Below are 10,840 nucleotides of genomic sequence, written 5' to 3'. Positions count from 1 at the left end.
CCCCAGGATAAGCATGCTCCCTCAGTGCCTTATGAATTTTTTTTTAATCTCTACATATTAAATGTAAAATTCTTATTTAGAAACTCTTCATGGTGCTAGAGGAGAAGGTATGATTTACATACTAACGTTGACACTTGCAGTCAAGAAATAAATCTAGTTTTTATTTTTAAACTGATCAGTTTGCTCTGTTAGGCATTTAACTTTGAAGGACACATGCCTTAATCAAAGGGAATCAGAAAAAGATAGCAAAGCATGTTTTAATTAAATTCTTTTGGGAATAGGTATAGAGATATAAAGAATTTCTTCAAATAATTTCATAGGTATGACTCAGAAGCATCCGTGCTTTCAATAACATATTGTGTTAGGGTCCTTCAGATATTATAGAGTAATTTAAATAAATATTATATGTTCGCAGTCAGTGGTTTATAAAATGTTAGTGGAGTGAGATACAGATACAGGCAGGCTACACTCATGATATTTTGAAGATAAAATTACTTCAGAAGTCAGTTGAAATCCTGGCTCATGTGCTAAATAAGACCTAAAATCATAAGCAGACACTAATTTCTGGCTCACACTTAAGTGGAGATATTTTAGGGCTGCGATGTACACCACTCCCAGGAAAGCAGTTTGTAAACTAGACTCTGAGGAAATAATTCTATTTTTCAGTTGAAATGAATGTTCAAAAAAATAAACATTTTCTTTGTTCTTTTCTCTTCTGCCTTTTGTTATTCTTTGCAGTTGAAAGAAGAGTAACTACAACTTCTTTCCTTCCTAAAGCCTTCTTCTGGCTTTGCTTGGAAACTTGGAGAAGGAATTAGTCTATTACACCAAAGTGACAGGATTGCGCATCTCTATGATGAATCACAAGAGCCGCACAACAGGAAGGCTTTAGTGCATGTGCAGCCATCAATGGCCACATCTTTATTCAGAGTAGTAACCAACGTTTTGAACTTGAAGGCAAACTCACAGGCTCATCATCTGCATAAAATATTAGCTCCTTGGGACACACAAAAACAGGAAGAGTTCCTTCCACTAACTCTGGCTGTGTTTTTGGTTGCTGCATTGGCAATAATCCCTCTTGTTGCAGCTTCTGTTTTTACAAACTCGACTATCCTGGATTTTTCTTACATTCAGTTAAAAACTCCAAGGCAATTTTTGGGAAATCTTGGCAACACTGGCTCCTTGGAAAGCAGCTGCACTACTCCATAGAATTCCTCTCATTGGAATGTTCCTTTATCCTTATTTTAATAAAATGTCTATTTCAAACCATAAAGACTTTCAGGCTCAACTTTTCTATATCACAGAGGAGAATCTTTCAGGTCTCTGTATTGTGAAAGATCCTGCACAGGACAAAGAAATTCTTAAAAAGAAACTCACTGATATTTCTGAAAGAGTTTCTTAAGTTCTTAAAATTTTTTAATTTTCTCTTTTCCTTTTTCTTTGCCAAGTCAGTTCAAAGTAAATAAGTTAGAAATTAGTTCATTCCATTTTCTCATATACTTTATATTTTCAGTTTTTTTAGGAGCTCATGATCTGATCTGGAATATCTGGTCTGTTTTGTGTTATTGATGCTCCAATCGACCTCTTGATCCTTCAACTCAGGAAAAAAAGGTAATTATGGGCCCAAGGGCAGCCTCATAGTGTCCTGTGCATTCCAACATGAGGAAGAGACAACAGCATTATGAGACGTCTAAGACTGTAGTGGCCTCCAATGGTCCTCACAGAGAGTGGGAAAAGAAAAGGGCCTGGAATTCATGGGCTAGATGACCAGAGGCAATGGACACCTCAGCAAGTGCAGTGGCGATGGAGGCCATTGTCTGGATGACACCCATCACATCAGCACAGCGTTCAGGCTAAGGACCCATGTGCATGCAGAAGCAATTGTGTGTAGGGAATAGCAGAAAAAGAGTCGAGAAGCCAGTGGCCAGATCATAAAAGATCTTAACTACTAGCTAAAATGTTCCAATTTTATGCTGATAGTATTGAGAACTATTGAGGTATTGCAAGCTGGAAATACCATGGTCCTGTTTGGGTTAAGAAAAAAAAATGTTTTGCTTGTAGCAAGGAGAGGGAGTTAGCAGGAAGCAAGTCTGGAGGCTCAAGACCCAGTTGAGAAGCCGTCCCGATGGTAATAGAGATGGCTGAATTATAGCACTGGTGACTCAGTTGCAGTAAGTGAGACTTATTCTAGACATAATTAGGAGTAGATTCAGCAACATATCTTTGACCGATTAATTGGTTAATTAGATATTGAGAAATAAGTTCGCAAGTGGACACTAGGCTAATTCTCAAATGTCTACCTTAGAGTGGGGTTATAACTTACATAGGGGATACTAAGGGGAAAACAAGCTAGGAGAAGAGGAGCCAGTTTGGGACAGGTATTGGAGTGGGCTTTTAGATACTTTGTTCCATAGCCCCCGAGGCAATTCTTAACTAATAAAGGTACAGGCATCCTAAAAGAAAAAGCCTTCAGGCAGCCATGACGAAAAATGAAGAGGGTAAGCACCTCCTCAGATGGTGTCTCTCAGCTGAAATCATCAGTTTGATGTTTGATCCTCAGCATCAGAAGCCCAGAGATGAAACTGCTTCAGGGTCCCAGAACTGAGGAGACTAAAGAATGCTGATGCAGTAACAAAAGTTTAAAGGAGCCAGTGTAAGAAAAGGAATATAAGTGCATAAAATTGGGGAAAGACCTATAAATTTATTAAATAATGTAACATTTCTATTCCTTGCTCCATGCAGTTTCATGGGAGGTCAAACAACCAGAAGGTCTCTCAGGGATCACAGAATCTGACTACGGGAAATTCTCTGAGGAAGGAATACATTTTATAATCAAAAGGCTAGGTCCACCAACTTAAGTGCAAACTAATTACTCTATTTTATATCTATAACTATATCTTTTTACAGTATTAGGTACCATTAGATCTGACACGAAAAAGTAATAAACTCATCACTTACAGGTAGCTCCAAAAAGTTCAATAATTTATAAGACATTTTAAGTCTTTTAGTCTAAACTCATCATGTCTTCCCCATCAGAAGGTATCTAGGAAGGAAGTTTTTGAATAATTATGCCTGACTGTATATTTTTCTTTTGTTATTCCAGCATCTTTCAGAGTAGAAAGTATTAACTATTTATTGAATGAGTGAATTATTAAATTACTAGACCCAGGCCTAAATATCTATGGTAAATTTCTAAAAGTTAGCTTGTATTCCAATCATTGAAGACCTCCTCTCCTTAACTATAAGAGAAGAGTCACTTTTCTGATTTATTTAAAATTTATGAAGTCCCAGCATTTCAAGATTAAAATATCTAATGCTTCTTATGTGCTATTTTGTTTTCTGCCCTACACCATAACTGCTCGTATTATTAATAGACTATCTAAGATACGAAGAATTTAATTCATAGACTTAGACAGTGTTTCCCAACCACGAGAGAACTTCAAAGCCAGGGGTATTTCGAAATGCATAGGGCAGATTTGTTTGTTACAATAATTAAGAGGTTTTTGAAGCATTTAGAGAAAGAATCAGGGATAATAAAATCCTGAAAATATGTGTTAGTACAACAAAGAACCATCCCACCTAAAATACCAATAGCGTCATATTGAGAACCACAGATCTGGAATATTAGAGTTTTTAGGAGAACTAAATTCAGATTTAAGGTTCCCAAAGATACCAGAAGGAAGAAAAAGAATTAAAGAAATTATAATTTAGGGATTGACCATAGGCATTTACTGGTTTATGACTCCTGCAAATCTTAATAACTAGCTCTATGGATATTTAGCCTGAACTTGAGAGACCCAGGTTAATTCAATGTGCTTAGGATACTTATGTGTTCCATGATTAAAATCTGGTGTAAGCATATATGTGCAGTATGAGTGAAATTGTATGCGTACATGAGGGAGACAGATAAAAATGTAGGGAGAGAAAGACAGAAAGAAATTGAAAAGGAAAAACATACCCTTAAATATTTGGGCGCAATTTTTAAAACATAACTTTCCTTATTCCCTATACTTACTGCACTCAATCATGTTATAGGTACAGAGAAGAGTAAAGTGAAAGAAATGTTACCACTTGTACTTATCTTGAACTGGGAATGTTAATCAATTTATTTGTTTAATCTCCACAGCAATACTATGCTAATTATGACAGTGGAATCATGTTTCCCTCAGAGACATGTCCAAACCTAGACCTCAGTCGCACTACGGATGTGAACCCACTTGTAAATAGGATCTTTGATTATGTTATTGAGTCAGGGTGTGGATGTGAACCAAAATAGGATCTTTGAAGATGTTACTAGGTTCGATGTGATAAACTGAATGAGGGTGGGCCTTAATTCATATTACCTAAATCCTTACAGGCAGAGGAAATTTGCATGCAGTCAGTAAGTAGAAGCCAGAGAAGAAGACAGAGATCACCACGTGCAGGCAGAGCTGCAACTACAAGCCAAGAAACCCTAGGGAATGGCGGCAAGCCCCAGCACCCCAGCACTACAGACCCTGGGACAAAGCACTGACCAGTGAGACCTTCGTATTGGACTGCTAGCCTCCAAAACCATGAGATGATAAATTTCTATTAAGTGGACTTATTGGTATTCTACTATAGTACTATTGTGACTCTAGCAATTGAAGAAATTGTATCATTGATGTGGAGACAGTGGCTATGGTAGTTGCTGAGGGCACAGAGAGGGAAGAAGAGATGTGATGTGGGGGCATTTTTGGGACTTGGAGTTGTCCTAAATGATATTGCAGGGACAGATGCCAGACATTATATATCCTGCCATAAGCCACGGAGTGTACTGTGGGGAGAGTATAAACTACAATGTAAACCATAATCCATGCAGTGCAGCAGTGCTCCAAAATGTATTCACCAAATGCAATGAATGTGCCACACTGATGAAAGAGATTGTGGATGTGGGAGAAGTGGGGTGGGGTGTGGGATATATGGAAACCTCTTATATTTTTTAATGTAACTTTTTTTGTGATCCTTGTATCTTTTTATAAAAAGGGAATTAAAATTAAAAATTCAAAAAAAAAATTCCTATTGTTTGAACCAAACCATCGTGTGATATTTTTCATAGCAGTCCTGGTAAGGTAAGATACTGTAGTAATTTGATATAATTGATGAATTCCAAAAAGAAATATTGGATTATGCTTGTAATCTGATCTGTACCTGGGCATGACAGTTATGACTAGTCCCAACCCACACGTTGATAAAAGGCATGGCGAAGAACAGAGTTGAGGGCTTTTAAGGTTAGAGTTTTGATTTTGGAGTTTGATACTGAAGACTTAAATTGGAGCCCTGGGAAGTCAGCACACAGAGGAAAGAGAAGCCAGCCCCAGGAAGGAAGGAACCTTGAAGCCAGAGTAAAGCAGGCCCCAGGAACGTAGGAAGCCTGAACCTTCACAGACATCGGCAGCCATCTTGCTCGAAACAGACTTTGGTGAGGGAAGTAACTAATGCTTTATGTCCTGGTATCAGTAAGCTCCTACCCCAAATAAATACCCCTTATAAAAACCAACCAATTTCTGGTATTTTGCATCAGCACCCCTTTGGCTGACTACTATAGACACTAAGCCAAACTGGGTGGGTTTTATAGACATCACTACTGATTGCCGATATCTGTTCTCTTCTCTTTCTTAGGTGTACAAAAGACTACACTTCCCAGCCCCTTATTTTAGGCAGGATTATATGACTACTTCTGGCCAATGAACAATTAGAAGAAGTGACTTACAAGAGGTGACAATAAAAAGCCCTTGCATAACTTACCTGTTCATTCTTCTGCTGTGTTTACTAGGAGATCTTGTGTTGGGATGGGGAGCGTGGATCACTAATCATCATATATTGAGCAACTGATCTGGAAAATTACATAGAATCTCAGCAGATTTTAAGCAAAAAAAGAATAAAAATTTATTGTATTAAGTTACTGATATTTGAGGACTACTTTTCACTGAGGCATAGACAAACCAATACAACCAATGCCGTCTTTTGGTCCACGTTACTGAAGCTTAGAGTATTAAGGTAACATTTCTTGGATCATAGTTAGTAGGATAGTGACACAGGTATTAAACCCAAATCTTGCTGACATGACCTTGCCATTCCTACTATACTATCTCACTCCCTACTAATCCTTTTGCTCCATCCTCTGATATTTCTTTCATCCATCTCTTCTTATTCCCACTACTAGTACATTGGCAGTCTGTGTAGACATAGACTAAAGCAAGGGCCTCCTATCTGGCTGTTCTTACTATATTCTTTCTCTCTTCCAGATTATCTAGCATTTCTTGACATAAAAATTTTCTAAATTGTTCCTTTGGTCATAACTCTTTTCTGTCAAAAGTCTTCCATACTGCCTGCAGGGTAAAATTCTTTATTTGTAAATATGGGACCATAAAATATTCAAACTTGGAAGGTCATTAGGGATAATCTATTCAAAAATCTTAACTTCATAGAAAAGAAATTTCAAGTCCTTCAGTTCTGTGTCTTCTCCATGGTCACATGACTAATAACTAAAAACATAAGAGGGAAAATTAGAAAAGATTCTATATTCATGGAACTACATAAACTGGCTTTAACCTATTTTATGAACTTGGGTTATAGAGCTTGAATGCATTGTTGGAATCCTATTTATCCCATTTCTATCAGTTCCTAGTTGTAGAATCATGGGAAGCTATTCACATTGTCAATATCTACTTTCCTCTTTTGCAAACTGGTAATATGACTGATAATATTGCCTTTCCTCAATTCATGCCATATGAATTTGAACCACAGTATTTTGGTCTTTGTTATTTCCTCTGGTTGAATATTTGCCTCTCCTTTCTGTAAATACATAGCACTTTAACATGTCATGCCTTTCATTATGGTGTTTTGATGTGTTTTTCTCCTACTGTATTATTAATTCCTCAAGGTAAAGATTTTAATCTTCTAAGTGTATCCTTTAACTCACCTGTATTATGCCTAAAATATAATTGATAAATATTGATTCTTAATTGGATCCATACCACATGTGAAGGTGAAAGAACTATTGATGGTATCTCTTTGACTTTATAAATTCTCTTCAGGAAAAAAAAACCTCCAGACAAATAGTATTTAGAATATTGGAAACTTCTTTCTTCATTGAACTTTAAAACATATGTCATTCCCTTTGATCCTTATGTAACATCTAAGGTTGTTAAACTTGCAAGATATATTCAACTATTAGGGCAGTCAGATCAACTATCCAACTATTTACTTAGACCAAATGAGCAGTGAATTTTTTCAATTACTTGAATGGAAGACAGATTTCTCAAATGGCTCCCAGTGATCCCTAATTTCTCCTATTCATGCCCGATGTAATCCACTCCCTTGAGTATGACTGGCCTAGCAACATGCTTCTAACCAATGGACTAAAACAAAGATGATGGGATTTCACTCCAGGATTATATCATAAGAGATTCCTAATCCCATCTTGTTAGCAGACTCTATTTCTTTTTAGGCTTGCACACTTTGGTGAAGCAAGCTGCTACACTGGGGAGGTCAATGCTTCAAGAAACTAAGGATCTTGGGGATGATCGTCCCTGGCACTGAAGGATTACTACCAAGTACCAACTACCAATGCAAGTGGAAAAAGACCTTGACCAAAAAGGGAAAAGGGTGAAGACAAATGAGTTTATAAGGCTAAAAGACTCCAAAGTGAATCGGGAACCATCCCAGAGGTTACACTTATACATGTCTCAGCAAGATCTCATTGACTGCCACAGTAAATATTGCCCCAAATAGCAGGACTCCTGAGGGCTCTGGAGACATCCAGACACTATAGGCAAGCCTGACAGCTCAGAACTTTGGTGCCCTGCCAATGGCTCCTACTTTGGAATTTATGCGCCCGAGTGTAACAGAGTTAAGACTCAGTCAGGGTTTCCCTACACATGGCTCTTCTGCCCCTTCTATTCGAACCTACAGTTCATACCAGAGTTGATATGTGTATATCCAAGAGACTGAAATATTTGAGCTTTCCAAGTGCCAGTTGGGCCCTGAATCTTAACAGAGTTGCAATACATACTCCCCAGTTCATCAGATTCACCCAGGACAACTAACAAGGAGATAATGATGGACAATGCCCATCCCAAGGAACAGAGAGAGGCTACAACTACAAGGAAGATATTTCCATCCCTCTGCATCATAGGATCTAAGCCCCCTCTCAATTAGAGGTGGAGTGGGCATCACCATCCCAGAATCCTCAGGATTGGCAATGAACTATGGGTTAGAGTACACTTACTGGTATTCTACTATAGACTTAATGTTATGCTAGGAATGGAGGAAGAACATTTATGACTGAAAATAGGTGTAATATGGGGGCATTTTCAGGACATTGGAATTGTCTGGAATGACACTGCAGTGACAGGTACAGGCCATTATGTAGCTTGTCATAATTTACAAAACTGTGCAAGAGAGATTTTAAACTATAATGTAAACTGGAGAGTGGGTATTATAACTCTGATGAGGCTCTGGGCACAGCTAGCACATGGACTGTCCAGAGATTCAAGTCTCCTTGGCATACACCAACCCCAGTGCCAACCACAGATTCAGCAAAAGTGACAGAAGAGGCATGTGCAGAGAAATCACCTCTGGGTCCAACTCCATGACACTCAGGAGTACAAATTCCAAAATTAAGCCTACTGGCAAGGCACTGAACTCCAGACCCATCTTTCATGACCATAAGACCTGGGTGTCTCCATAGTCCTCAGGAGCCCCACTACCTGAGATTGTTTCTACTTTGGTGTTCTGAGATCCTGCTGAGATGTACAGAAGTGCGACCCCTCTGATGACCTCCAGACTCATTTTGAAGTCTCTTAGCTATATAAACTCATTTTTCTTTACCATTTCCCCCTTTAGTAAAGGTCTTTTTCTAGTTGCATCACCAGCAGGAAATTGGTAGTAATCCCTTGGCACCAGGGAGGCTCATCCCTGGGAGTCATGTCCCACGCTGGGGGGAAAGTAATGCATTTACATGCTGAGTTTGGCTTAGAGAGTGGCCACATTTGAGCAACATGGAGGCTCTCAGGAGATAACTTTTAGGCACCTTGCAACTCTAGGCTTAGTTGAAATTTCAAGTGTACAGGCTCATAAACATAGTTATCGGTATCAAGAGCCCATCACTGAAATATCATTCTTCACTGGTCTTTGCCCTTGCACCTGGGGGACTGTTGCTCTTCCACTGTGGAATGTGACAGAGACCCCAGGATGGGAACTCAGCACTCCCTCAGTTGTCATGTGAAACTCATGTGCCAGCCGGGCTTGAGCCTCAGCAGAGTTGCAACACCTACTCTCCAGTTCATTGGACTTACCCAGGTCAGCTAACAAGGAGGTGAGGATGATCAACCAACACATCAAGTAACTGAAAGAGTCTACAACTGCAAGCAGAGAATCCCATCCATCAACCAAGTGGATCTAAGCCCCCTCTCAATATAGAGAATGGAATGGGCATTGCCATCCCAGGGTCCTCAGGATGGAGTATTAAAATATGGATTAGAGTAGACTTACTGGTATTCTACTATAGAATTATTGTGACTCTAAAGAAATTACATCATTGATGTGGAGACAGTGGCCATGGGAATCGCTCCAGGTAGGGAGAAGGAAGAAGAGGTGTGACATGGGGCATTTTGGGGACTTGAAGTTGTCCTGAATGATATTGCAGGGACAGATGCAGGACATTCTATATCTTGCCATAACCCACTGAGTGTACAAAATAAAGTATAATCCATGCTGTGTAGGACTGCTCCAAAATGTACTCATCAAATGCAATGAATGTACCACACTAATGAAAGAAGTTGTTGATGTGGGAGGAGTGGGACATGTGGGGAGTGGGGTATATTGGAACCTCTTATATTTTTTAATGTAACATTGTGTGTAATCTATGTATCTTTTTAAAAAATAGATAATAAAAAATCTGTTAAAAAATCAAAAACAACTATAATGTAAACTGTAATCCACACTTAGTGTCAATGCTCCAAAATATGTTCATCAATTGTAAAAAAATGTACCATGCTAATGAGGGATGTTGTTAATGTGGGCAAGTGTAGGAGGGATAGGGAGTGAGACATATGGGATGCCCATATATATTTTTTTAAAGATTTATTTTTTATTTATTTATCTCCTCCCCCCCCCCAGTTGTCTGCTCTCTGTGTCCATTTGCTGCGTGTTCTTCTTTGAATTCCTCTGTTGTTGTCAGCAGCACAGGCAACTGTGTCACTTTTTGTTGCATCATCTTGCTGCGTCAGCTCTGTGTGTGTGCAGCACCATTCCTGGGCAGGCTGAACTTTCTTTCGCACTGGGTGGCTCTCCTCATGGGGTGCACTCGTGCGTGGGCTCTCCTATGCAGGGGGCACCCCTGCGTGGTGCAACACTCCTAGCGTGCATCAGCACTGCATGTGGGCCAGCTCCACATGGGTCAAGGAGGCCTGGGGTTTGAACCGCGGACCTCCCATGTGGTAGACAGACGCCCTATCCCTTGGGCCAAGTCCACTTCCCCCCATATATTTTTTATGTAACAATTATGTAATCTAAGCATCTTTTTAAAAAATTAAAATAAAAGAACCTGAGGATGACCTCTTGCCAGAAACCAGCAAGGAACTACGGCCCTAGACCAACAGCCCACATGAAATTGAATTATGCCAAAAATCACATAAGTTTCAAAGCAGGTCCTTCCGCATTCAAGCCTTCAGATAAAATCTAAACCTGGGATTACACCTTGATTAAAGTCTTGTGACAGACCTTGAAACAAAGGAGCTATGAAAGCTGTGGACAGATTCCTGACCCACAGAAACTGTGAGATTAAAATGTATATTTGAAGCCATTAAGTTTGCGG

At 39.2% G+C, this 10,840-nt stretch overlaps 1 pseudogene; it reads right to left on the bottom strand.

Moving 5' to 3' along the window:
• Window positions 1–423: 423 nt before the first annotated feature.
• Window positions 424–1,063, bottom strand: LOC101416360 (motile sperm domain-containing protein 1 pseudogene; annotated as a pseudogene).
• Between the last annotated feature and the right edge of the window lie 9,777 nt (window positions 1,064–10,840).

This window comes from Dasypus novemcinctus, chromosome 11 (genome assembly GCF_030445035.2).
Source record: "Dasypus novemcinctus isolate mDasNov1 chromosome 11, mDasNov1.1.hap2, whole genome shotgun sequence".
Lineage (NCBI taxonomy): Eukaryota > Metazoa > Chordata > Mammalia > Cingulata > Dasypodidae > Dasypus > Dasypus novemcinctus.
This window is presented reverse-complemented; position numbering and strand designations above follow the sequence as displayed.